General features: G+C 41.7%; 1 long non-coding RNA gene across 1 annotated transcript; it reads right to left on the bottom strand.

The window, feature by feature from the left end:
• Window positions 1-3811: 3811 nt before the first annotated feature.
• Window positions 3812-16770, bottom strand: LOC131381468 (uncharacterized). The gene is made up of 3 exons (XR_009210216.1): window positions 16713-16770; window positions 13594-13807; window positions 3812-3917 (listed from the first exon to the last, which is right to left on the bottom strand). It is a non-coding gene; the product is annotated as an uncharacterized LOC131381468 (long non-coding RNA).
• Window positions 16771-26991: the final 10221 nt, after the last annotated feature.

The following is a 26991-nucleotide window of genomic DNA, read 5'->3' as shown; positions in this document are numbered from 1 at the left end:
ATCTCCATGGCAGAAAGCTCTCTTGGATGGAGCTACCTATGAATACTGATCCTTCGAAGACAAAGATCATATCACACCTTGATCATAACTTTTTTTGGTGAGGTGAAAGTGTCAGCTCTAATAATTAGCATAGTAGAAATCCTTAATAAATATTAGCTATTCATTCCTGAGGCATGTCTTTGCCTCCTAATGTTAAACCAAGATATCTTGCTTGCTAATAAGTGAGGATTCATATAAATCAAGCTCTTTATTCCTGACTGAAGGGGGAAAAGGCTGAGGTGCTTGTGTTCCCATTGTTGCTAACTATGGCACACATCAGAGCCAGCCCTTTACTTGCCTATTCTACTCCTAATTAAGGATGTTTATTGTGTTCTTTGTTCATATGGATTTTTTCTCAACAAATATATTTGACTATTTAGCAGCTCTGAACTTTCCATACCCTGGAGAGAAAGCTCAAAATCAAGATCTATTAAGGAGGCATGCAACGTTCAGAGTTTTCCAAGACTGTGATTCTATTTTACTTTATTTCACTGCTTTTTTCACTAGCAGTGTTCAAATCCCATAACATTCTGACGGGTTTCCAGGAGCATGTTAATTAAGACCTTCAGCTTCATTGTCAAGAGCCAGGAACACGTTCTACAGTTCAAGACAAGTAGCACATACTGAGGCCCTACCATGTGCCACCCTATGTTAGGCACAGAGCTTTGGAGAAGTACTACCACATCTCTGGTCTTGTGCTAGGAACTGGGGATTTGGAGAAGGACCCTGGACAACTAGGGATGGCCCATTCTATGGAAAAGAGTGGGTGTATAAACATTCATTCATGTAATCAGTATTTATTAAGCAACTACTAAATGGCCGGCAGAAGGCTAGGCAGTGGGGATCTAGAAGAGGGCACGAAACAAATTCTGCCTTTGTGGAAGTTGCAGTGGGGAAGACAGCCCAAAAGCAAATGCATGGACATATAATATGTCCAGTGCCAATAAAATAATGCTAAGGAAATAAAGCAGGCTGTGGGGGATGAAGAGCATGGTCGAAAGCAAGATTTTACAGAGAGCAACAGGAGAGTCTGAGGAGGTGATGGGAATACAGTGGGAGAGAGGGCCATGACATCATACAGCAAAGAGTGCTCAGGGTAGAAGCACTGGAAATGCAAAAGCCTTTCAGTGGGAGGGCACCGGGCATGTCTGGGGAAGAACTGAGGAGGGGAAAGGGAAGAAAGGATGACAGGACATGAGGTCAGATATGCAGGTGGGGCAAAGTGAGAGGGGGTCTCATCGATGTTGGAAGGATTTTGGGTTTTATTTTCAGGATTCTGAGCAGAGTTGGGACTTCATCGACTTTTATTTTAGAGAAATCTCTCTGTGCAAAGAACAGACACAAGGCAACAAGGATGGAGCAAGGCCACCAGGTGGAAGACAACCACAACAACAGAAGGGAGGGGTCAGTGTGTCTGGAGCCGGGGTGCTGGAAGCCCATAGAGTCTTCTGATGTGAAGTATGAGCAGAACAGCATGATAAATAAATGCATGCATGGGAGTGCTTTGATAGGGATGTGCACCGGCATTAGGGACACACAGAGGAGGGACATCTGACTGGCTGCCAGATTTAGCAGATAAAAATTCAAGAGGCCCAGGTAAATTTGAATCTCAGATAAACATTGTTTTTAATCCTCAGATGTTTCATGCAGTATTAGGGGCATACTTACACTAAGAAATCATTTGTTGCTTATTTGAAATTTAAATTTAACAGGTTGATCTGTATTTTATCTGCAATGTAACCAATGTGCTGGTCACACCCAAGCTAGGTATTGAAGGACAAGCAGTACTTGGCCATGTGAGTAGGGAGGAAAGGAGTCCCAGCAAAAGAAATTACATCTGTCCCTTCTCTGAATTTCCTTGGGCCTTTCAGAAAGTAGGACTCAAACACCTGGGGGAGAGGCACCAGCACCAGCCCACCACTTCCAGTGTCTCTAAAAGCCAAAGTCAGGTCAGTGACCAACGTTCAGGGAGGCAGCCTTCAGCTTAGTTCTAGGAAGAGTGTCCTCTCAAAGCCTGTAATGCAAAAGGTTCATGTGCACTTCTCACAAATAGGTGGTCAAGATGGCCACCACCATTTTCCCCCAGGCTAAAGGTCTGCCTTGCAGAATTTGAGCTGGATCTTGGATGGATAGGATTTAGAGATCTGTGAATACTCATAACCATTTGTGCACAAATACTCATGGAGGGCTTGCCACATTTCAAAGGCTGCATTAAATGTCTTGCTCAAGTCTCACAGAGGGGACAAACAGTAGAGCAGGGCTCACACCCAGGCCTGCCCAGCTCAGACCCTTCCCACCTCTTTCTACATTGCTTACCCCCACCCCCACTCTCCCCAAAATGGCACCAACAAAGTGAGAAGGGGAGAGCTTGCTGAGTTGGGCAAATTACTTGAAAAAAGGTACAGTGGTGGAAATGCATGTTGTGGTCCAGGGATAATGAGGAAATCTGTCTGATTGGAAGGGAATGCAGGAGATAGTTGAGGCCTCGGGGGCGCCACTGAGTGCTTTGCTCCCGTACATCCCCATGTGATGGAAAGTTTGGAAGACCTTGGAGATGGAGAGAAACAGAGGAACAGCAGGGAGGAAAGCCAGAGAAATATTCTGCTTCCCAGAGCCTATTCACAGAGGTAGCCAAGGGTGAGAATGAGAAAACATCCTGCCTTCGTGGGATTTTTAAGAAACAGAATAAGACATTAAGTGAAGGCTTATGTGAGTGCACATACTCGGCAGGGAAACAACCAATGATTTCAGAGAGCTATATTATTACTTTGTGTTTGCTTATCTTTTTCTCTCCTTACCTGATAATCATCTGTAGCTCTATCTGTCTTTTTAAGGACATGTGAGAAAATAGAAAAGGTTACAGAGGACATTCAAAGAATTGCATATTATTACCTGGCTTTCCAGAGCTGACTGTGCAATTGTTTGTTTTTGATGAGATGACAATGAAGATAGAATTGTTCAAAGCAAATGCTGTTCAAATTTCATCAAGCCATACCTCACTACCCCACTCTCACGCACGCCCCCACCCTGCACTGATGACTCTCAGGCACACCCCGGCCACTGCCAATGGAATGATTGGTGAGAAGTAAAATTTTTTTCTTCAATCTTCCTGCCCACTAGAACCAATGACATTTCTGGATTATTGGGATGGCATTAATTTCTAGTGATGGCATCAGGTTCTTACCCAGGGTTTCCCAAGTAAGCCCTATCGCTGCACCCCTTAATACCTTAGTATGCTGGCCTTTCCTTCCCGGTGAAACGCCCTCCTGCCCTTCCCCAATCTGCCTTTTTCTTTCTTTTCTTTCTTTCATCACTGCAAGCATGTTTAATCATCATTTAATTTGTCACGTGGCTGCAGTACATTTCGTACTCTCGCCCCTGCTTGTTTCTAGATCTATTTTCCCACTGGCCATCTTTTTGGGATTATTGTGTATTTCTGGAGCATCATGTCTGCACAAAGTTACCACTCCTTGAGTTTTGTCCATAAATGAACAAATAACAAAAAGTAAATGTTTACCAGGAGTAGAGGAAGAGCATTATTTTAGGAGTCTTCTATATGTTGTGTAATGGATGCTTCATGGTATTTCTAGAACTCTACTGGATGCCTTTGCGTTTCAAAAGAGAATCATGTTGATTCTTCATGAGCAGTATTGCAGATGAGTCACCTGCACCACTGACACAATGAAGGGAACATCTTTGCATGAGACAAGCCATCTATATTGCTTTTCAATCTTACCCACAAGGCGGTTCAAAGATGACTGTTAGAGACCATGGGCTTTGGAGTTCAAACACTCTGGATTCGGACATATGTTCTCTCATGACAATTCTGTGCAAGCTTTAGCAAGTAACCTTTCACCTCTGTCAACCTCTGTTTCCACCTTTGTAAAATGAGAAAAATGAAAGTATTAACCTCATAAAAATGTTGTGAGAAAAAGATGAGCTAATACACTTGACACTTAACACAGTGCCTGCTATAGAAGTGTTTCAATACTAGGTGTCATTATTGGTACCTCTTTTATTTTTATTCATGCATTCATTTATTTATTAGTTTATCCCTTGAGCAAGTCAGTAGGCCTAGCATTGTACTAAACAGTAGTCCCCACATGAAGAATGGTCTTCCTAAACCCTTGGGAAGTTCTTGGGCTCAGTCCAGAACTCTCGCTCTGATGCCTCCTGCACTCCACTATCCAGACCAACCCTGGTCTGGGACCCTAGTGGATACCTCTCCACCTCTTCTGTTCCCAGATCTGATAACTCACCCAGGGATTGTCTCGGACTTTCCAGTCTTGATATCTTGATAGCAAGATTGATTCATGGCTTACTCTACCTGCTTCAGTGCCACCAAATATTATATCTGAACTAGTCCAGCCCCCCCAGATCTCACATCATGGTGCAGAGTGTCACAAGTGTTGTACCCCTATATTAACTGTAACAGTGACAGGAATCTAAACAATTCCTTCCAGATAAATAAGGAGGTACCAAGATGGAGACTTTCATAGCATCTGTGTTCTTTATAAGTAAGATCAAATATAGGTAAACTTTTGGAAGTGATCTATTATAGTCTATTTCTAGCTGGGCTAATGGCATAAGGGGGTGGGATGTGCTGTGTAGTGGACTTTGGCTGGACATTCAGTACTCCAGTTACCTACTGTTGCATAACACAGACTCCAAAACGCAGTGGCTTAATACAACAATTTACTGTGACTACAATTCATGAGTCTGTGAGTCAAGAATTTGGAACATATATACATATGAAATATATAGAAAAATATATACAATACTATTATAATATCTTTTCAAGTCTTACCTCCTGAAGTTATAATTAGATTAGAGAGAATAAAAATCTTAACTCAGATTATATTAATTAGCAAGTGCAAATAGACTCTATAGCTTAGCAACAGTACAGATCACCAGCTAACATGCATGTCGATAACCAGATTTGTCCATCAGATTACGTAGGGTTGTTCCAGAAACCAGCCCTGCGTTATTCAAGGAATCCAGAAAAAATAGGCAATGGAATTATGCTGATTTTTAAATATAATTTTCCAGTAGTTTAAAAAGAATAAGTTTTTCATTTAAAAAGCCAGCGGGATCAGCAGGCAACTAACTTCTGTTTTAGTTGGAAATCAGTGGGTGGGAATATAAAGCCACATTTTTTTTCCTAAATGGAACTAGAGAAGCAGCAGATCTAACAAGTTATAATCAGCCAAATTTCTTTTTTTATAAATATATGAGTAAGGAGTTGGAGTTCTCTTTTTACAGTATATATGTTTTTAATCCAACATAGCAGTAACAAATCACCTTTACTGATCTCACCTATGCTTATTTCTTTTTGTGCACAGAAACCTTTATTTGGGGGAAGTCAAAAGAACCTCCTCTTAAACCTTAAGAGTCTATGGAAAATCAGAGATTTAAAAGGCCAAAATAGCCCAAGGCCATTTGCATCTGAAGGTAAAGGAGTATGATTATCTAATAGTATCTCTCCTGTCCTCCTGTCCACAGGGTCCTAGGCCGGGCAGCTTAGGGGCACCAGCTCCCCGTACTGAGGCTGGAGGTCTGAAATGGTCAGTTGGAATGAATGAAGCCAGGGGTCAGGTAAAACTGGGGATCTGAGAAAGGAAACTGGGAGTCAGGGACTAAGAAACAGTATCACCCAGTGGCGGCAGAATATGGATGGAATGGGTCATATTGGCCATTGTTGTTCACCTTGGTCCAAGAGCTTAACATTTCTGGACCAGTTTCTTCATTGGCAAAGTAGGTCTTATAATGCCTACGTATCAATTATTTAAAAATTAAGCATTAGCATGTTTATAGCAGCACAATTTGCAATTGCAAAATCATGGAACCAACCCAAATGTCCACCAATCAACAAGTGGATAAAGAAACTGTGGCATACATATATGGTGAAACACTACTCAGCCATAAAAAGGAATGAGTAACGGCATTCGCAGTGACCTGAATGAGATTGGAGACTATTATTCTAAGTGAAGTAACTCAGGAATGGAAAATTGTATGTTCTCACTGATATGTGGGAGCTGAGCTATGAGGATTCAAAGTCATAAGAATGATAAAATAGACTTTGGGCACTTGTGGGGAATGGGAGGAGAGGGGTGAAGGATAAAAGACTACACATAGGGTGCAGTGTTCAGGTGATGTTCAGGTGATGGGTGAACCAAAATCTCACAAATCACCACTAAAGAACTTACTCATGTAATCAAATACCATCTATACTCCAATAACCTATAAAAATTTTTTAAAATTAAGCATTAAAATGCATATAAAGGGCTTGGTCTAATTCTTGGCACATGGAAGTGTCAAAAGTCCAAGACGCAATGGCAAGTATAGAAAAATCTGATGAACCAATAGCTTAAGATCCTGGCAGGGAAGGAAGCAAAAAACAAACCAGTAGAGGATCCCAGAATTCATCTGGGGCACCCCTGCATTAAAATGCATATAAAGGGCTTGGTCTAATTCTTGGTACACAGAAATGTCAAAAGTCCAATAAGCAATGGCAAGTATAGAAAAATCTGATGAACTAATAGCTTAAGATCCAGCTGAATGCCCTGGCAGGGAAGGAAGCAAAAAGCAAACTAGGAAGATCTCTAGAGGATCCCAGACTTTGTTTGGGGTACCCCTGAGGGTATTTTTGGGTAGGGGTGTTGGACTGCCTACTGCTAGAGACATTGACTGGGGACAGGCAGATGCTGTCACTCCCAACATAACAATGAAATCTAACAGTAATATGCCTTCTTTTCTGCCACAGATCTCTTCCTCAATAGCTTGCGTGTGTGTGCCTTTTTGCTCGTGCATGTGTGGCAACGGAACTATTTAACAAACCCTATGGTAAGCTCACTAAGGTAGTTCAATAGAAACATGAATGAATCATTTTGTAAAGCAAAGAATCTTTTGGCCAAGTACACCCAGCATGTAATTTTTCTGTTGTGCACCTTTCATTGGTGTGTTTGGTTATACTGCAAGGCAGCATTAATGGTGTGGACACACACATTGAAATATCAAGGTGAAAATTCAAATTCTTGTTCTTCAACTTAGGCAAGTGACATCACTGCTCCATGACTCAGTTTCCTCGTTTTCAAATGGGGGTTATACCAGTTCCTACCATGTTTGTTTTTATCAGAATTAAATGAGTTTGTGCATGTAGAACACCCAAGATAACACTTGGCACATAGCTTAAGTACAGCGAACATTAGTTATGTTATTCTATTTTATTTCATCTTATTGTTTTAGCACCACCATTATTCACTTCCTTGGCCCAGAAATCTTGTAGGTGACCTTGACCTCCTCCTTTCTACCACCTTGCGTAAAATTCCTTTCTACCAGAGTGCATAAAATTTTATCAGCAAGTCCTGTGGATTCTACAACCAGAATGTGGTAGAGACAGTGCTTCTTGTCCTTCTTTCACTGCCTCCGTCCTAGTGCAGGCCATCACTCTTGCATGCTGCATTTTCAATGACAGCCCCACATAACCCTCCATACACCACCTTCCACGTTTCAACCATAGGGAACCCCAAAAGCCACCCACAGCTGGCGTGTAAGCCACCTGAAGCTCCCCAGGGCCAACCTTGACCTAGTTCCATTTGCCTGTTGCCTTATCTCGGATCTCAGAAAATGTCCCTCTTAGGGCCCCCAAAGCCATCTACACAGGTCTTCTCACTATATACAAAGAACCCATGCTCCTTCTGGTCACTGGCACAGTTTACTTTGCATTTAAAAAGATGAGCTATTTGCATTTATTGCAGCAACCACATGAAGGCATGTTTTCTGGTTCTGTATTTCAATGCATTGAGTGAGTATTTAATAAATACAAGTTAAATTTAAAAAGATAAAATGCAGTCACATTCAATAGGACAAACATCTTGGTGTGAATTCCAAGAAACAGTCCCTGAGTCAAAACTAACATGGGGATCTCCCAGGGAGAATCAGCCAGCCCTACTCCTTGATTTGTCTATAACTAGACTATGATGAAGAGACTCGAAGCATGTCACAAAGAGCCATCTCTTCGGAGCAGAAGCTCTGCTGTCTTTGAGGTACTTCTGTGGCACTCCAATCTTATCTTTTAAAATATTAGATACATTTCAGTCAAATATAGGCCACCACTCTTGATTTCCTTCACCATGGGTGGACAATAGAGATTTGAGCGGTGCCAAACATTGGGAAAGCACACAATTAGGTATGCTCTACTAGATTACAATTTAGTTGCATTCAGCATGATCACTATACTCTTACGGAAAACCTAATATGTACAAAACTACAAATGCATTCAGGGCAGATACAAATGCATTAATTATCCAGTTTGACAAGACTGTCAGGTGCTAGTAGGCACCTGTGGAAATACCACTGAAAAGGTAATTTAAGGTGAGATCATAGAAAGACTGAAAAGTGCCAACTGAAGAGTGAGTTAAATCACTAACAAGGAGGCTGGGATGGATTACTAGCAGGGTGGATCTCATCTCTCTTAGTAGGTGTGGACGTCGTGTCCTTGCAACGTGACTTCTGCCTTGTTATTCCAACTGAGATGTTATATGGCTTAAAAGAAATGCAGAAACAAAGCAGAGGCCTCTGCTTTTCTTGTGCCCTGATATGGAATGTTCACAAGTCAGGCTGCTTTCCCAGCTTGACACTCTGGAGAAAATGCTTGGAGCCCAGGTAATGGGCCTGAACCCCTGGGTCCTGAGAAAGCAGTTTACACCCTCCAGCAGTGGAAGTCCAGAGGATGTGGGGAGCAGATGTGAGAAGCATCAAGGAGCTGCAGATACCTGGTACAGTCCGTCGGTAAGGACACAGTGCAGTGGACAGAGACTCCCATGGCCACCGGCCTGAGTTCAAATTGTGGCTCTCATTGATTTGCCTTGTGGCTTTGAATGCATCATTAACTCTCTGCGTCTCTACTTACTCATCTATAAAATGGTAGAAAACAAACATTCCCGGCTAAATGGACGTCTATCTTTGTTTTCTTTTTACTTTCTAAATTGTGCCTTCAAAGAATATAGACCCATTGTGACAGTTAATACTGAGTGTCAACTTGGTTGGATTGAAGGATGCAAAGTATTGATCCTGGGTGTGTCTGTGAGGGTGTTGCCAAAGGAGGTTAACATTTGAGTCAGTGGGCTGGGAAAGGTAGGCCCATCCTCAATCTGGTGGGCACAATCTAATCAGCTGCCAGCAAATATAAAGCAGGCAGAAAAACATGAAAAGGCGAGACTGGCCTAGCCTCCCTGCCTGCATCTTTCTCCCGTGCTGCATGCTTCCTGCCCTCAAACATCAGATTCCAAGTTCTTCAGTTTTGAGGCTCACACTGGCTCTCCTTGCTCCTCAAGCCTGCAGACAGCCTATTGTGGGACCTTGTGACCTTGTGATCGTGTAAGTTAATACTCAATAAACTCATACATATATATATATCCTATTATAAAGGGATAGTTAATAAACTCCCCTTTTTATATCTATCTATCTATAAAATAGGGGATAGAATATATAATAGCGGATATAATAGGATGTATATATATCCTATTATATAAAATAGGGGATATAATAGGATATATATGTATATTATATAATATCCTATTATATAATAGATATTCTATAATATCCTATTATATAATAGATATTATTAAGTATAATAGATATTATATAATATGTATATATATCTCTATAGAGATCTATATAGATAGAGATCTCTATAGAGATCTATATAGATAGAGATCTCTATAGAGATCTATATAGATCTATATAGATAGAGATCTCTATAGAGATCTCTATAGATCTATATAGATCTATATAGATAGAGATCTCTATAGAGATCTATATAGATCAATATAGATATAGAGATCTATATAGATCTATATAGATATAGAGATCTATATAGAGATCTATATAGATATAGAGATCTATAGAGATCTATATAGATATAGAGATCTATATAGAGATCTATATAGATATAGAGATCTATAGAGATCTATATAGATATAGAGATCTATATAGAGATCTATATAGATATAGAGATCTATATAGAGATCTATATCTCCTATTAGTTCTGCCCCTCTAGGGAACCCTAATACACCCATTTTTCCAATAATCAATTGTTCAAAATAAAAATAGAAGTTAAATCTGGACTCAGAATCTACAGCTGCAGTGTATTAGTAGATGAGAGCCCAGTGGCGGCTCCAGAACTAGAGGACTTTCATGGAAACACAATCAGAGCTGCATTAGACCCAGAGCATTAGACCCAGAGCTGCATTAGACCCAGAGCATTAGACCCAGAGCAGCATTAGACCCAGAGTGGCTATGGTTACTATGACAAACTGGTTGCTCAACCTCTTTCCTTGTCACCTTGCAGAATAAATAGAGGGTGCACATAGGGCTGTTATCAAAGGTCCCGCATGCTATGAGTTACTGCTCTCATCATCATCATCATCATCACCAGAAGTTCAGGCCCTGGGGGAACATATGATTGTGACCCATCTCTTCCAATTTGCTCATCTATATATTTACCTACACTTCTTTACCTAGACCCTACATGTTGTTAGAGAGGATGTAAGGCAGTTTACAACAACTATAGTGATGGCATGACATGAAAATAAAATGAAATTGAAAAGAGTAACATGAAAAAGGGAGCATGCTGTTATTTGTGGTATAGGAGTTAAGATAATTTCTATGGCTTAAGCTCCTAGCAGCTAACACAAAGAGGAGAACATGAGGAATCCATCACTTGTGTTATCAGAATGGGAGACCTCGGACAGTTCCTCAGAAGAAGAGAAACGTTCCCTGATCTTCAATCCTGATATAAGTGTTTCTAGGAGTTCTATGGTCAGAGGTAAATTCTAGGAGCCCAGAGAAGCAGTGGACCCTGGCTGGATTAGGGCCCAGGGGCAGAAAAGACTTTCAGGGAGCTTAGGTGAGTCTCGAAGATGACCAGACATGGACAGGAGGGAACTGGCAGCCTAGACAGGAACCAGTGTGTGCAGGCACCAGAGGTGAGAGCATGCACCAGCAGGATTGCACTGACTGATGGCAGGAAGGAGCCACGCTGGAGTCATGGCAGCCCGCTGCATTCATTGGCACTTGTGGGTGACTATAAATATGTGTTCTGTGGAAAAAGCCAAGGAGAAATGAATAAATCTGTCTGGAAAATAAAACCAATGTACTAGTTAGCTCAGAAATTCAACCATGCCAAACATCTCTGCTTCCTCCATGAGTTTGGTGTGATTTAATAATATGATATGGACAGGCTTTATGCTGAAGCACTCTTTGTCTTTCTCTTGCTGTAATCTTTGTCCAAATAGTGCCAAGCAGTATGGATGCTTCTGGAATATTCTAGCACCTTAATGCTTCCCCAGCAGTGACTGACATCAGTAAACTCTGGGATGGTAAGTGCTACAAGAATCTCCTCCAGGTGACAAATCCAGAGTGACTTTTTTAATAAGAGAATCTGAAAAACTCCCAAAGCATCTTGTTTATTCGCTGGCACCAATTCTTACTGAATTTTGTCAGCTTATCCTCTGCAGCTTGATGATGCATCAGATATTGACCCTGGCATAGCAGAGTTAAGCAATTAATAATAGCTAACAATTAAGAGCTCAGTTGTTGTTTATTTAACAATCTAGGAAACCTGGCTTCTACTGAGTATTGGGCCATGTAGACATTAGGGATCTGGAGATTAGTAAACCATTGTACCTTCCTTCTTCCAAAGCTCTCAGCTCCTCCCTGTGCATAACCCTATTGGCTACACCCTATTCCAGACACTTCTGCCTCTTTGCCTTCTCCCTCTCCAATTCTCTCACTCTCCTTTCTCTCTTCTAATCCTCTCTCTCTCTCTCTCTCTCTGAAAACATTTAAGATATGTGTTTTATCCTCAGGGTTTTAAATGTCACATTGGCATGTCTAGGAATAGATCATTCTTCATTCATTCTCCTCCCTCTGGGAAAGCTCATTCAATCCAATTACTGACATATCTTTTCAGCTTTGGGAAAAAAAAAATCTATCTGTGTGACCATTTCTGACTCATTTTTTTCTTTGGTTTCAGTAAGTTGTATATGGCTGTGGTTGGCAGAATAATGGTCCTGCAAAGATGTTCACGCTCTAATTCCCAGAACCTGTGCATGTGCTAGGTTGTGTGGCAAAGGGGAGTTTGGGTTGCAAACGGAATTGAGGTTGCTAATCAGCTCTCCTTAATGTAGGAAGATTGTCCTGAATTACCCAGGTGGGCCCAAAGGAGTCATGAGATCCTGAAGAGTGAATGGGGGAGTCAGGAGAGGAAGTCACAGGAGGGAAATATGAGGACTCAAACTGCTGTTGCTGGCCTTGAAGATGGAAGAAGGGGCCACAAGCCAAGAATTATAGGTAGCCTCTAGAAACTGAAGAAGGTAAGAAAACAGATTTTCCCCTAGAGCTTCCAGGAAAAATGCAGCCCAACCACACCTGACTTTTAGTCCAGTGAGGCACAAGTTGGAGTTCTAATCCACAGGACTGTAAGAGAATAAATCTGTGTCATGTGAAGTCACTATTTGTGTACTTTGTCACAGGCACAGTAGGAAACTCATTCACTGGGACTCCTGGATTAATGCTCTACAGCTCTTATAATTCCTATCAATATTCTTATTTATTTAGGAGTTGTCTTTGACTTTAACTTCTGCCATTTCTATCCAGCTATTTCATTTTATTGGTTTGACATTTAATAAAGAGTTTTCTTTCTTCTTTTCTTTTACTGTGGCATCTTTTTCTTGTTTTATTGATGCAATATCATTTCAGAGAACTTCAAACCTACAGGCGATTGCTTCTGAATTTTCTCTGATTTATTTCCAGACTGCATGTTGATCTTAATCTCTCTTTTGTTACACTGGTTTCCTTCAGATGTTTAGTGGCGTTTGGTTATCTTTCCACATTTAAGCATGAAGAACATGGTTTATTCTTCTAGGTAGATAGCAATCCCCAGAGGAGATTTGGACTGTCCCTTGGTCATCTGTGGACTGTTCAATGAGAGACCATTGACACTGCTAAGTGACAGGCTGGCAGAGTGGACAGTAAAAGGGAGGTAGAGAGTTGAGTCCTCTCCAGGTTCCCCTCCCTCCTGGGAATGCCAGTGGTCGGCAATTTGCAGAACAGCTCAGAGAAAACACAATCTTGGGGACAAATTAAATGTAGTTTACACAGTCTTAGAACCTGGGCTTCGAGCAAGAGTATGAATAACAACAACAACAACAACTAGCCTTCTTCACTATCATTAAGAGAGCTCAGGCAAGAAGAGACCTCCTTGTCATAAAGTGTACCACAGTGGGACACACAGAAGGTCCATGACTTGGTAGTTTTTATAGCTCATATGACAGCAGCCAGTACTGCAAACTATACGCAGTTCTCATGTCAGCCCCTAGTACAGTGCCTGGCATGGAGTCGATATTGAATGATGTGTTTATTGAATAAGTAATTCCAATGGTAGGTTTAATTGTTATTTAGTGTTTAAATAATATTATTAATTAAATAGGCACACATACGAATCCTAGGTCTACCACTTGCTAGTGGGGTGACCCTAGGCAAGTTGCTTACCGTTTCTGAGCTTCGGAATCATGTAGGTGATAATACTTTCCGTGTAGGGATGTTGTGAGGATGAACTTGAGTTTGAAGTATTTAGCTCAGCACTTGACATTGATAGGTGCTCAGTAATAATGGCTAGTGCTCATTTGTGTGAAGTTCCAGCAGAAAACTACATATAGTTAGAGGTAGGTATCAAGGCCCAGTAGAGACTGCCGGATTCTGGTTCCTGGAGAGAGAAAAATCAGGACAGTATTCCAACATAGAGAATTGTTATAATAGATCTTTTTCTCTCATTTTCATCTAAATATGCTTCATGTTTTCAGTGCACAAAATGGGAACTCAGGAATGCTGACCCCACTGCAGGTAGAATGGGACACAGAGGTCTTTCCAGACCCCTCACCCACCCCACCGGCAAACACCTTTGACCCACATCTGTCAGAGGAAGAAGAGGGCTCAGACATCACCCCATTTAGCTTTGTAGAGGAGATCTCAACAGAAGGGAATGAGTATTTCTTGAGCAACTACTAGAACCTCAGGAAAGCTCTCAGACTGTATTCTGTGACTTTGCAGCACATGGCAACAGATTGTGGAATCTCTAGAAGCCAGAATTTTGAATTTCATTTAGCATTTAATTAACTGGAATAGACCAAGAACTGCATGGCAGCCCCCTGATTGCAATCTGTGGATGGATGGGCATTTTTATCTGAAAATGATGACCAGCTTATCTTCTGTCGTGCAGTGATCACACATGATATGTATCTCTAGTTATCTCACCCACTCAAACACAGAAAGTTTATTAAGATTCTATCATTTGAAGCTATCACCAACTATAGGATTTTTATCTGAATGTGCTTGTGTGCAATACCGTATTCTGCCTAAGAGACCCTCAGAGAGATTAAGAGAGGTAACGTTATCATTTATGAATATGCTATGACTCTGCAGTCAATGACTAAGCAACTTAAGGAGTACGGCCACCCAGATGACTCTAACAACCAGATCACTTTAAAAGATGTCCGTTAAATCTCCTTTCTTTCCATGTTTATGCTATGGAATAGAATAGCATAGCAAAGGTGGTTTCAATTCTATTCTATAGAATAGAATAGCATGGAAAGAAATCAGTGTGATCCTATAGTAAGAAGGAAAACAGAAAAACTATTGCTTAGGTAAGTAACTGAAAATGCAAGCCAGATGGTTCCATATTTTGCTAAAAGTAGGCTCTGAGCTTCCTAGAGGCCACAGAAAAAGAGCAATGTGATCAATTCTGAGATTGTGGAGCTCCTAAAATGACTGCTATCCATTATTTATGAGAAGACAGTTATCTTTCATGTTGGTTATACATAGTAAATTCAGAAAAAGAAAATTCACTCCCTTAAACATCAGATATTAATTTATACAATCAATAAATAGTTATTGAATTCTCACTTATGCCACCTGCCCTATTGGTGCTGGGTTTTCAGTGCTGAATCAGACTTACCTCCCCTCTTAGTGTGGACAAGCCACTCCATTGAACAAAGGAGCAGTAAGACCGCCACAGAATGTGGGAGTGCTTCCACAGAGGTGTGCACAGCACCTACCAAGGACCCAGGGCTTAGGCTGATCTCTCCTACTTTGTGCAATTGGGGTTGCTTTCACAGGCAAGACAGAACTTTACAAGAGAAATTCATCATCTAGGAGATGAGGAAGGCAATATAATGGAAGGCACCAAGGTAAGAAAACAATTCTGCATCATGACTGATGTCCACATGAGGGGTTGTTGATAAGTGTCAGCTGCTCTTCCCAGGCTGAAAGCTCCCTGAAACCACTTTGGCTTTGCTCTTCAACATCATGCTCCCAGCACCAGCACAGGACCTCACATGCAGTAGATGCCAAATGGGTTCTTGCAGAAAGAGTGATGGAAGCAAGAGACACACCAAGGAAAGCAATGGCAATCTGGAGGTGCAAAAGATGTCCTTGGTACTTGGACAACCAGGATTACCTGTTTGCCTTAAGTTTTCATCTAAATAAATTGAGCAGCACTGTTCTTTTGAGGCTATTCAGAGAACCACAAGGAGGATTGCTGTAATTTTTCTAGAGACCTCTGGAGTTTACAAAACTGTTCACATCCTTGGTCTTAGTTGATGCCCACAACCATCTGGTAGGGGAAATAGCAGCCTGGTGGGAGAGAAGGCTGGAGATAAATCTGGAAGAAATTCTACTTTAACTTTTCCCATGATATATTATTGTTGGGGTGCATATCTGCCTCCCCTGCTGAGGCTGTGAGTTTTCTGAGTCCAAGACAGCATCTGCATTTTTATAGCAAATTCTGAAAGTGTTGAGCAGAATCTGAGTTGTACCACAACTGGGAGCTGGGTGAGCCCTGGGCAAATAATTAAACCTCTCTGAGTTTTAAATCCTTCCATTTTCAAATGCAGACTCAGGGGATAAATTAAGTCAAAACACAGTTGCAAATCACCTCATGTCCCCAAATTCATCTACCTTTCCTACACTCTTTAATCACCCCTTCTCCATCTTTTTTTTTTTTTTTTGTCAGAGAGTCTTACTTTGTTGCCCAGGCTGGAGTGCAGTGGTGTGATCACAGCTCACTGTAGCCTTGACCTCCTCGGATCAAGCGATTCTCCCACCTCAGCCTCCTGAGTAGCTGGGACTACAGGTGTGCACCAACACGCCCTGCTAATTTTTGTACTTTTTTTGTGGAGATGGGGTTTCTCCATGTTGTCCAGGCTGTTCTCAAACTCCTCAGCTCAAGAGATCTGCCCTCCTCAACCTCCCAATGTACTGGGATTACAGGTGTGAGCCACCACGCCCAGCCCTACTCTCCATCGTTGAAACTGTCCTTACTTACCTGAAAGCAGTCTTGAAAGACTCTGCTCCTGCACTTGCATTTCTTTCTCCCTATTCATACACAAATAATACTGTGCAAGCTTCCCCATGGGCTCTCCATCTTCCACCTTCACCATCTCTCCAGGGCTGCAGGACTCCCATCATTCTCAGCATTCTCCTTGTCTTCCTGACTCTTTACCTAGCCTGGAGACCCATCTCCCTAATTTTTCTACCTTCCCTTTCTAGAGCCATGGGGGCCACTTTGAACACTCCAGCCTCTGCCTCCTGGCTCCATAACTCTTCACTATTACCTCAAAACCTCCGACAACAACTCCTCCTTGGCACTCGTTAACTCGGCTTCTCCGTTAATTCATTAGCACTCGGAAGCCCTGGCATGATCTTTCTCTTCCTCCCGCCGTCTCTGCCCTTACAAATTTCATTTCTGAGGTTTCTCTCACATTCCGTTTATTGTGACATCATTTATGAAGTTCTCCCTCGACAGGAGAGGAGATAAAAAAATAACTATATATCATTTTAAATTGCTCTGGTTAGTAACTCTACATTTTAAGCATATCAAGGAAAAGAAGTGTCTAATGACAGGGCTACAAGTGGATAAAGAGCTGACAGGGTAATTGCACTACCAGATGCTTCCATACACCAGTTAGCTGCTTCCCGGGCCTATTTGAAGCAACGGGTGTCAGGTCAGTAATTAGGCTCTTGCAGACAAACTGGAAGTGCCATCTGATCTCCTATGAACACCCCCATCACTCCCATGTATGCCAAGTTCAATATGAAACACAACGTCACCATCCTTTTCCCGCAAGGCTGCCAGAAGTTCCCAGGGACATCTCCCCCTTTCACTCCCACACGAGCTAATGAAGTCAGTGCTTCCCCCACCTGTCAAAGCACTTGCTCCTCGGATGGCAGTACGAGGGTGCCCATCTATAACGACAACGCCCAATAGCAGCCTTGATTCTGCTTTTGATTCTTCTCTTCTGATTGTAGGCTGGCTGACATATTCACACTCGGAGCTACTTTGTGTTCATTTCTTTGTTTGATTTTCCAGTGTCGTTGCCTCTTTGGAATAGTGCAAAGGGCAGATGAGCCTAGAGAACTGGCTGCAAGTCCCAGAGGAGCCATTTACTTGCTGCGGGGCATTGGTCGTGATCTGATGCCCGTTGGATCCGTCCCCGTTTATTGACCCAGATTGGGGTTAACGGGGAAGGAATGGGTCATGGGACCAGACAGAGCCATGGGATGACAGCATAATTGGTGTTCCTGGAGAAAATAACCAAACTATTCAATGCCGTCTTAAAATAAAATTTTCTGAAATAAAGACTAGAAGATTTCCATCTGCCCCAGCTCACTTTGCCCCTGTCCTTCTTCATACCATTTGTCTGTAGATAGGAGAGCATGCAGGGAGGCTTTCTTGTCCATTATTCATGGTTAAGAGTCACAAGGTAGAGCGACAAGCAGGTGATAACCCAGGTGGACCATCTCTGTTAGAGGGAGGGTGGAGAACTCCAATATGAAGGAGAAAAAGCGAACAGCTAATCCTTAAAAGTGTTTAAGATCAGTCATATTTGGAGAGGTCCATCGACAGCCTTCAGGGCCGGACTCCAGGCCAAGGGTAGTCAGGGATAGAATGCCAAACGAGGGTGAGAGAGGGCAGGAGAGACATCTTGAGCATCTGCTGGTTTGCCCACACAAACTGTATCTCCCCTTTTTCTGATAACGAGCATCCATGACTTCTCTTAGGAAAATTTACTCTTCCTCTCTCAGTCCATATGGTTCAGGTGAGACTGACTTACCCCATTCCCACATACCTGGGGATGAGTGTGACTCTTACTCGGGTCCAACGGAGAAAGCACTGGAATTTGGAGGGGGGGAAGGAAGCCTTCTTTCTGATGATATTGCTGAGCTAGTTCCAGCAACTAGATGAAATCAGGGGGTGGCTTAGGGGGCGCCAGAAGGAGAGAGAGTCCCTAAATAGAAAGCCAACATGGAGGTGAGATAGAAAGAAACCAAGCCCGAATAATGCTATGCAGCCCCCCGGAAGCACCATTGGACTTTACAGCTCTGGACTGCTGCAAGTCTCCTTGTATCTGGTTTAAGCCCATCTCCATTGAGTTTAATTCACTGCCAAAGGAATAGTCCTAAATAATAAGGTTGAATAGAGCTCATTCCTAAAGGAATTATGTACTGGTCAGTTCCATAAGAAGAACTCTCAGAACCTTCAGCTAAAACTAAAAATGAGTGTGAGTCCCAGAACAAAGAATAAACATGGTTACGCAAACTAGGACATGAAGCAAGTCATTACGGGGGTTGATTCTGAGTCCCAGAGGGTCAGGGTCTTCAAGTGACTACCACTCAGGCCACAGTAGGATGGGTCTCCTTGTTGGGGCTGGGAGTGCAGCTGTGGGGGAGCAGACGCTGGTTTCCTTATTCACACTGAGACAGCCTGACCCAGGAACTTTGGACAGGCCATTTTCTTCCCTTGGCCTTGGTTTTTCCATCTGTAAAATAAAGAAGCTAGATCATTTGCTCTTCAGATGCACTTCTAGGTGTAAAAAACCATAGCCTCCTGCTCCCACCCAGTCCTGCTGTGAAGCAGTGGCAAAATCAGAAGATATAACACCCAGGATGGCTGTGAGAGCCTCAGAAGGACAGTTCCTGGAACTTGAATAAAGGTTGTTTGCGAGCAGGGACTCTGACTTCTACACCCATCATGAGAATCTTCCTTCTTTCTCTCACCTTTCAATCCATCTTCCACACAGCTGTCAGAGAGTAGACCCTGAAACATCAATGACATCTTCTTGTGTCTCTTATTTCTTTGACCATGCTTGGCCAAAAATGACATTTGTCGAGTTTGAGGATGGAACATCCTGTCAGCTGAAAATTTGGAATTTTATAAAACTCCCATATATAATGCCCTTTTACATTCTTTAAAACAAAGATGTCAATGGCATCTATAAATGTTACATGGTATAATTTTATATGGTGTGAATTTTATTATCTTATTTTTATTTAAAGTTTCTATAAAATCTGTAGAGAAGCAAAGAACATGGAAAGTTAGGACGTGTATGTGTCAAGATGTGGGTATAAATGCATGACGGCCTCTCACTTTTATAGCACAGTATCATTGCCTCAATCCAATCCTGTACTGAGTATGCTATGTTGGCTGAAGTTTTTAACAGCCATGAAGAGAGAGGTTACTTGACTTCTTGATCATTGGAAAGTCCACTCAAGGTCTGGATATGACAACACACCATCTTGATGTTGAGAACCACTGGTCATGAGATTGGCCTCCCAAAGAACTGCTGCTAGGGTGGAACCCTGGGAGCTACAGTCAGGTCCTGCAAGGAGCACTTAGGAGAACTGCCTCTCCACCCATCCTCTTGTGTATTAATCTCCAACCTTCAGTGGGTTCACGGGTGTCTGCCCATGGTGTGGCAGGCTTAGGAGCCACCAAGCAGTCAGGTTCCCTCTCCCACCACTCTTTAATAATGAGGCCGTTTTTTCAAAGAGTGTTCTACAAATATTAGCTTTTTCATGATGCCCTGCAGGAAACATTCGCTAGACAACCAATTTTTTGCTGGTTTCTGGACTGGATACTGAGAATACAAGTGGAAACTTCTTAGAGAAGATGGGAACTCAAGGAACACCTTAGAGAGACAGAACCACACATAGGTAAGTTCAATATTAAGTGGCAAATGCTATGTACCAAATGCTACCAAGCTATGTACCACCAGAGGAGGTCAAGCTGAAAGTACAGTTTTAAGGTGGGGAAGCAGGTATTTCTGGTGGGAGAAGGAGGAAAGCAAGTTTTTGAAAATGGTCAAATGTAACTTGAATTTAAGCACATTTTCTCAATAATGTCTTACTAGTTTCTATGACTGAGGCTTTTGGTCACCTATGGAAATGTTTCTAATGATGATGTGAAAATAATCACTCCAGATTCATTTTTTTATTAAAAAACTTTTTAAAATGTTTAAGCAAATACAAAAGACTAAAGGACTGTACAGTCACAACACTCACCATGCCTCCATGACAAAAGCAAAGCAGAGACTCTGCGGGCAGACACCTGTGAACCCACTGAATGCTGGAGATCAATACACAGAGGAGGGCTGGAGAGGCAGTCCTCCTAACCAGGTGGTAGGTTATCCCCTCAGCAGATGCTAGATACAGAAAGAAAAGAAACGGGGTTAGGAGATGTGCCATGAGGAAGTGAGAGAATTTGAAGATGAAGACAGTGTGTAGTCACTCTCATTATGTTATTTGCAACTGCTGAGTGAGTGAAAGGGTGCTGTGGCCAGAGTTCAACTTTACAAAGTTTTTGAAGTTAGTTCTCTTCAGCCTAGCATAGAACATATTGATTGTAAATAGACCAATTATTGAACCAATCAATAATAACTATAAAGGTACAAAAAAAGCCCCTTTCTCATCCAGGCACACTTAACAGTCCCTGTTATACACTGGTTAGTGAATGGACACTGATAATAAGTGAGCCCAGGGAAAAGTACCCATGAGGTGCCGCTAAAATAGCCACAGAGATTAAACTCAAAGCAAAGGGCATGAGGAAAAAGAAATTACCAGGGTTTGCTGAAACTTCTACTGAATTAAAATTTTATTTTTAGACTTCACATGTTGCCTATAGAGAAAAATAGGAGGAGGAGTCAGGAAGTGAAACTCACTTGATTTTGAATGCAAGCTCAGTGATTTATCATCCAGTCACCTGATCTTTCAGATTCTCACTTTTCTCTTTTTCCTTTGGTAAAATGGGGTTAACAAACCTCACCTCAGCAATGTAGCCTATGTGTAGCCAGTGGTTCTTTGATTAAGATTCCAGAATTGTTTGCAAAATATAGAAGAGGTGGCAGTGTCCTTCTGGAGATCCCATCCAAGAATATAAATTGTCTGGAGAAGTGGGGGCTGAGGTTCTTGTTTGGATTTGAATTGAAATAAGCAAAGCATCGGCCAAGCTCCTGGACCATCATAGGCATTCAAGAGGCTATAGTCAATATTATCATTGTTATGCTCAAATTCCTCTGGGCAAAACTTATTTGGGCCACAAATAACTATTGATCCTATGATCCCTTGGCTCTTAGCCTAAATTCTTAAGCTAAATTTGCATCTGTTTTACAATTAAAGTAGGGAGATATAGAAGCCTTAGATTATCATCTCTCTTCATCTGGAAGTCAAAGGAATTGTTCATTTGAAGATGGTTAAGAAAGTACATTTTTGCTTGATGCTCAACTCTTAAACCTTACCAAAAATAATAACATTTTAAAAAAGGAATGAGAATAAGAGAGAAGATGACACAAGGGAAGCACCACCACAAACCAAAAGCTATGGGACACACCTGCCAAACAGCACCTAGTTTAAACCTAGATGGTGGAGGATACTAAGCAAAGAAATACTCCACCAGCTTGGATCTCAAGCGGAGTATGTTGTCCCTAAAATGCCAACTTTTTGAGCAATGTAGACAGTGTGTAGCCAATGTGTAGCCAATGGTTCTTTGATTAAGATTCTAGAATTGTTTGCAAAATACAGAAGAGGTGAGCAATGCCCCTCTGGAGATCCCATCCAAAAATATAAATTGTCTAAAGAAGTGTGGGCTGCGGGACTCATGGCCTCATTGTCTCTTAGCAGATAAATATTGTGGAGGTCAAAAGGATCCCAAGAGGGAGAGGAGGTGGGAATTCAAGATGGCAGCACAGAGCATCTGTGGCTTTGCTCTTAGCCACAACAGCATTTAAATGTTAAAAACTGAGGCACCCGCCACCACGCCCGGCTAATTTTTTTGTATTTTTTAATAGAGACGGGGTTTCACCATGTTAGCCAGGATGGTCTCGATCTCCTGACCTCGCAGGGCACCTGTAGTCCCAGCTACTCGGGGGGCTGAGGCAGGAGAATGGCGGGAACGCGGGAGGCAGAGCTTGCAGTGAGCAGAGATCTCTCCACTGCACTCCAGCCTAGGCGACAGAGCGAGACTCCGTCTCAAAACAAAAAAATAAACTGAGGCAAAAAAAAAAAAAAAAATGCCTTGTATCTCCCAGGATACATGACGTCCTAGGTATTGTGAAGAGGATGAAAGATTCACTTTGTCAGACTTGAGGCTTCCGTCTGCCCCAGCTCATTTTTCCCTGTCCTTCTTCATACCATTTGTCCGTAGGTAGGCTGAAACAAATTTTGGATATAAAAAATGTTAATGATACTAAAAAAAAACCGAAAAGAAAAGAGATATAAAAAAGAGATAGGTAGGGGCAAGGTACTGTGGCTCACACCTGTAATATCAGCACTTTGGGAGGCCAAGCCAAGTGAATCACTTAAGCCTAGGAGTACAAGACCAGCCTGGGAAAGATGGTGAAACCCTATATTTACAAAAAACAAAATTAGCTGGATATGGTGGCAAGTGCCTGTAGTCTGACCTACTCAGGAGGCTAAGGTGGAAGGATCACTTGAGACCAGGAAGTCAAGGCTGCAGTGACCTGTGACTGTGCCGCTGCACTCCAGCCTAGGTGATAGAGTGAGACCCTGTTTAAGAAAAAAAAAAGAGAGAGAGAGAGAGATGAACATATATATATATTTATATATCCACATATATGAATATATCCATATATATTCATGCTGAATATACATATCCATATCTATATATTTATATCTATATAGATGATATAGATATAGATAGATATCGGGAGGAATGACCCATAAGGATAAAAAAAAAGATCACAAAATACCTATACGTAGCTTCGAGGGGATTTTTCTCTATAGAATTGAATTCAAGGAAGTTATACAATGGTGCAAAGAAGAGGTTATCAGACATAAAAAGAGCTGATAATTTGGAAAAGAAAGAAATGTGAAAGAAAATGATATTGGAGATGAAAACCATTTTGGAAAGAAGAAAAAAGATAAACACAATTCAGAACAAAAAAAAACTTGGAGAGTAAACTTCAGGAAATGGCACAAAGTAAAATAGAAAAGAAAAGCAACAAAAATGATTACATAGAGGATAATAACATATAAAAGAGCTAAACAAGAGCCAATAAATGTATAGTTGGTGCTTCTGGAGGAAAAAAATCAAACAAATTATCCATGGCATCTTAAAAAAATTCTGAAATAAACATTAAAATCTGCAAAACAAATAACATGTTATATTTCAGGAAAAAATAATAAAATCCCAGTAATATGACTGACCCTCAAAGAGAAACAAAAAAAATCATGAAGACATCTAAACGAGAGAATCAAGTTACCCAGAATGCACCTCAGCTATTCAATGTCAGAAGAGAGTTGACTATTACAAAGTTTTGAGGGAAAACAATGTACTCCTAAATTGCATAGGGAGCAAGCTAGTCTTTAGCCATAAAAACAACAGAAGCTATCAAAGGATGGAATAACTGGAGGACTCTAGCAGCCCTGACTCCTTCTTTTAAAATCTGCTGGACTATAAACCCAGTTAACAATGCTGGGAATAAAAAAACAAACTTGGCTGGGTGCAGTGGCTCACGCCTGTCATCCCAGCAGTTTGGGAGGCAGGGGTAGGCAGATCACTTGGGGTCAGGAGTTCAAGACCAGCCTGGCCAATATGGTGAAACCCCATCTCTACTAAAAATATGAAAATTAGTTGGGTGTGGTAGCTCTTGCCTGTAATCCCAGCTACTCAGGAGGCTGAGGCAGGAGAATGGCTTGAACCCAGGAGGCGTAGGTTACGGTGAGCCAAGATCGCACCACTGCACTCCAGCCTAGGTGACAGAGCGAGACTCCAGCTCAAAAAAATAAAAATAAAAAAACAAACTCAGGAATAGAGAAGCTGTGTTAAGAAGACTAATAAAAGGCATTGAGTTCATTCAAATGTAAAGGTGTCATTAAACAATTGTAAAAAGTATAATTAACAAACTCATAAATGTAAAAAACATATAAACTGTAAAAATGACAAAATTCAAATGTAAAATTAATAATATAACTGAAAAAAATCAGGGACTAGAGGAAGGCATAAAAGAAAGCACAGACATGCTAATTTTTTCATCTTTGATGGAAAAAATCAGTAGATACTCTTTAAAGTTGAGAGAGTCTTCTAAAAATTCTTCAAGTTTTTCCATAATGAATCTCACTTTTAGATGAAGAAACGTGTCTATAAATCAAGTTGTTCAGTTTCTTGCCGCTGTTGTTGTAGTGAAGCAAAAATATGCATTTGATTTTTATAAAAACCAGAAATATAATTTGTACTAATAATACATTTTCTTTCTAGCTATATTTTAACTTGTTTCCTATTGTATACACAAAAGTGTCCAACTAATGATTACCAAATGTTAAATAATTGTTACTTCTGAGTGATTTGAAATGACATTTTTTAAGTTTCTTTTCACTTAACCACTTGCATTTTTTCATAATTATCAGAGTTTTTAACAAAAGAAAAATTGTTTATCCCTACCACCAAACGCCATCCCCATTTTCTTATAATTTCTTGGACACGAGTTGCATGACAACCACCTAAGTGGTCATCTAATGTTCTACTTGTCAGTCAAAAACAATACTTTCACATCATTCTTTACTGAGCCATGTGACCAGCCAGGGGCATCTGATCCCCAGAGCTCCCCGCCCTTGAGAGGAGAGGCTGATGAAGAGACATCCTGGCCCAGAGGCCTCCATGCTCCTGCCGGGTCACCCTCTGCAGCACTGTCCAGTGTCTTTCATCCAGCACCCCCTGCCAAGTCCTGCAGGGCCCACGAGATACACACACTGCAGCCTCCCTGCTCCTACAACCCCTTCGGCATCGGTGCCTCTTCCTGAATGCTCCAAGCTTGTGCTCCATTTAGATCCTTTGCTTTTTCTTTGGCTGCAGTGTGGTTTCCCCTGATCTCCACAACATCTCATCACCTAGACATCAGCTCACCCACTCAGTAATGCCTGATTACCTGTTCCATCCCACCCTTGAAACTTTTAGGCCCTTCTTAGCACTCATTATTGCCTGAAACCATCTCATTCATTGATCCCTTTACTTGTTTATTGTATCTTCCCTCCAACCACCACCCCCACACACACCCAAATAATTCAGGAGAGGAAGGGGCACCTCTTGCTTGTTCACTGCTGTATCCCCAGTGCCTGAACTGCTGGTGGCATATAGTAAGCACACAATAAATACCTGTGGAACCAGGACTGGCTTCATGGGCACATGACCTGTGCCATTGCACATGGCCCCAAGTCCAGAATGGCCCTGCACCTGAATTAATGCTCTGCTGTTGCTGTCTTGAAATTTTTAACAATTTTGAAGGAAAGGTTCTATGTTTTTATTTGTCCCATAAATTTTGTAGTCGGCGCTATGTGAATGAATGAATGAATGAATGCCACCTAAGTGATCTTGGGCAGGTCACTCCAGACTCGAAGCCTGTTTTCTGAAAAGTAGGAACAATAACTCCTCCAGTGTCTGATTCACAGAGGCTCATAGGATCGCCACAGAGGACGTAAGGAAAGCTCGCCCAAGACATGCATCTCCCAGACACATAGCTCATCTACCCAACTAACCACGCTCAACCTACACTTCTGCAGCTTTAAGCAGATTTTTTTTAACTTCAAAGGGCCTCTCCTTATACTGTTTTCCGTTTGAAATGCCACCCTGTTCCCTGTCTGGCTGGCTGCTCATGTCTATCAGGACAAAGAGAGGGTATTTCCTGCTCTAGAAAGCCTTCCCATCCCAAGAGGACTAATAGACCCTCCTCTAAACCCCCTCAAAATTCTTTGCTTGTGTTTTCCACAGTGCCGTTACGTTCTTAAGCAGGGCTGTCATTTATTCATTTCACAAACCTCTCTTGCTTTTCTACTCAATACCAGGTCCTGTGATTGACACCTGAGAGCCGGAGAAGCCTGAGGCTGCACCTGGCAGGACAGACAAATACCCCATCTTTTCTGCCATTGTTGATAAGCCCATAGGAGGTGCTCCATAATCATTTGTGGAATGATTGATTGATTGACTCAGAGGTCGGATTGGGACTTGGGAGACCTTTTGTCTAACCAAGACTTTGCCACTAATTTGCAGGCTGACCTGGGAAAAGTCAATGGTCCTCTCATGTGCATAGTTTCTCCTTCTGCAAAATAGGAAGAGGGAAGGGCCAGACTAGAAAACCTCTTTCTTGTCTTCTTTTTGTCTAAACCTTAGAGTCTATAAACAGTGGATCAAATGGCAATAGAAGAAGCATCGTGAATAATATCTCCTCCAGTCCTCACAAAAACCTTGTAAAATAGACAATTATTCCAGTTTTTCAGAGGACAAATGCATGGCTTAGAGAATTTAAATACATTTGCTCACTGCTGCACAACTTATAAATGACCATTCTAAGATTAGAATTTACCTACCTGCCTCCAAAACCCATGTGTCAAGCCCCTCCACAAGGCTTCTAATCCAATCCTATCCAATCCAATCTAATCTTCATTCCTCAGGCCCCTGGCTGGTGTCAAAACAAAAAGCCCATATGAGTTAAGAATAGAAAGTGTAAGACTGCAGACTGTAAGCAGTTTTTCCCCTGATCACCATCTAGTTAGCCAGGATTTGAAAGCAGGGGATTCCCCTCTTCTGGCTGGCATGAAGCACTCATC

This window comes from Hylobates moloch, unplaced genomic scaffold, assembly GCF_009828535.3.
Source record: "Hylobates moloch isolate HMO894 unplaced genomic scaffold, HMol_V3 SCAFFOLD_16, whole genome shotgun sequence".
In the NCBI taxonomy this organism is placed as follows: Eukaryota; Metazoa; Chordata; class Mammalia; order Primates; family Hylobatidae; genus Hylobates; species Hylobates moloch.
This window is presented reverse-complemented; position numbering and strand designations above follow the sequence as displayed.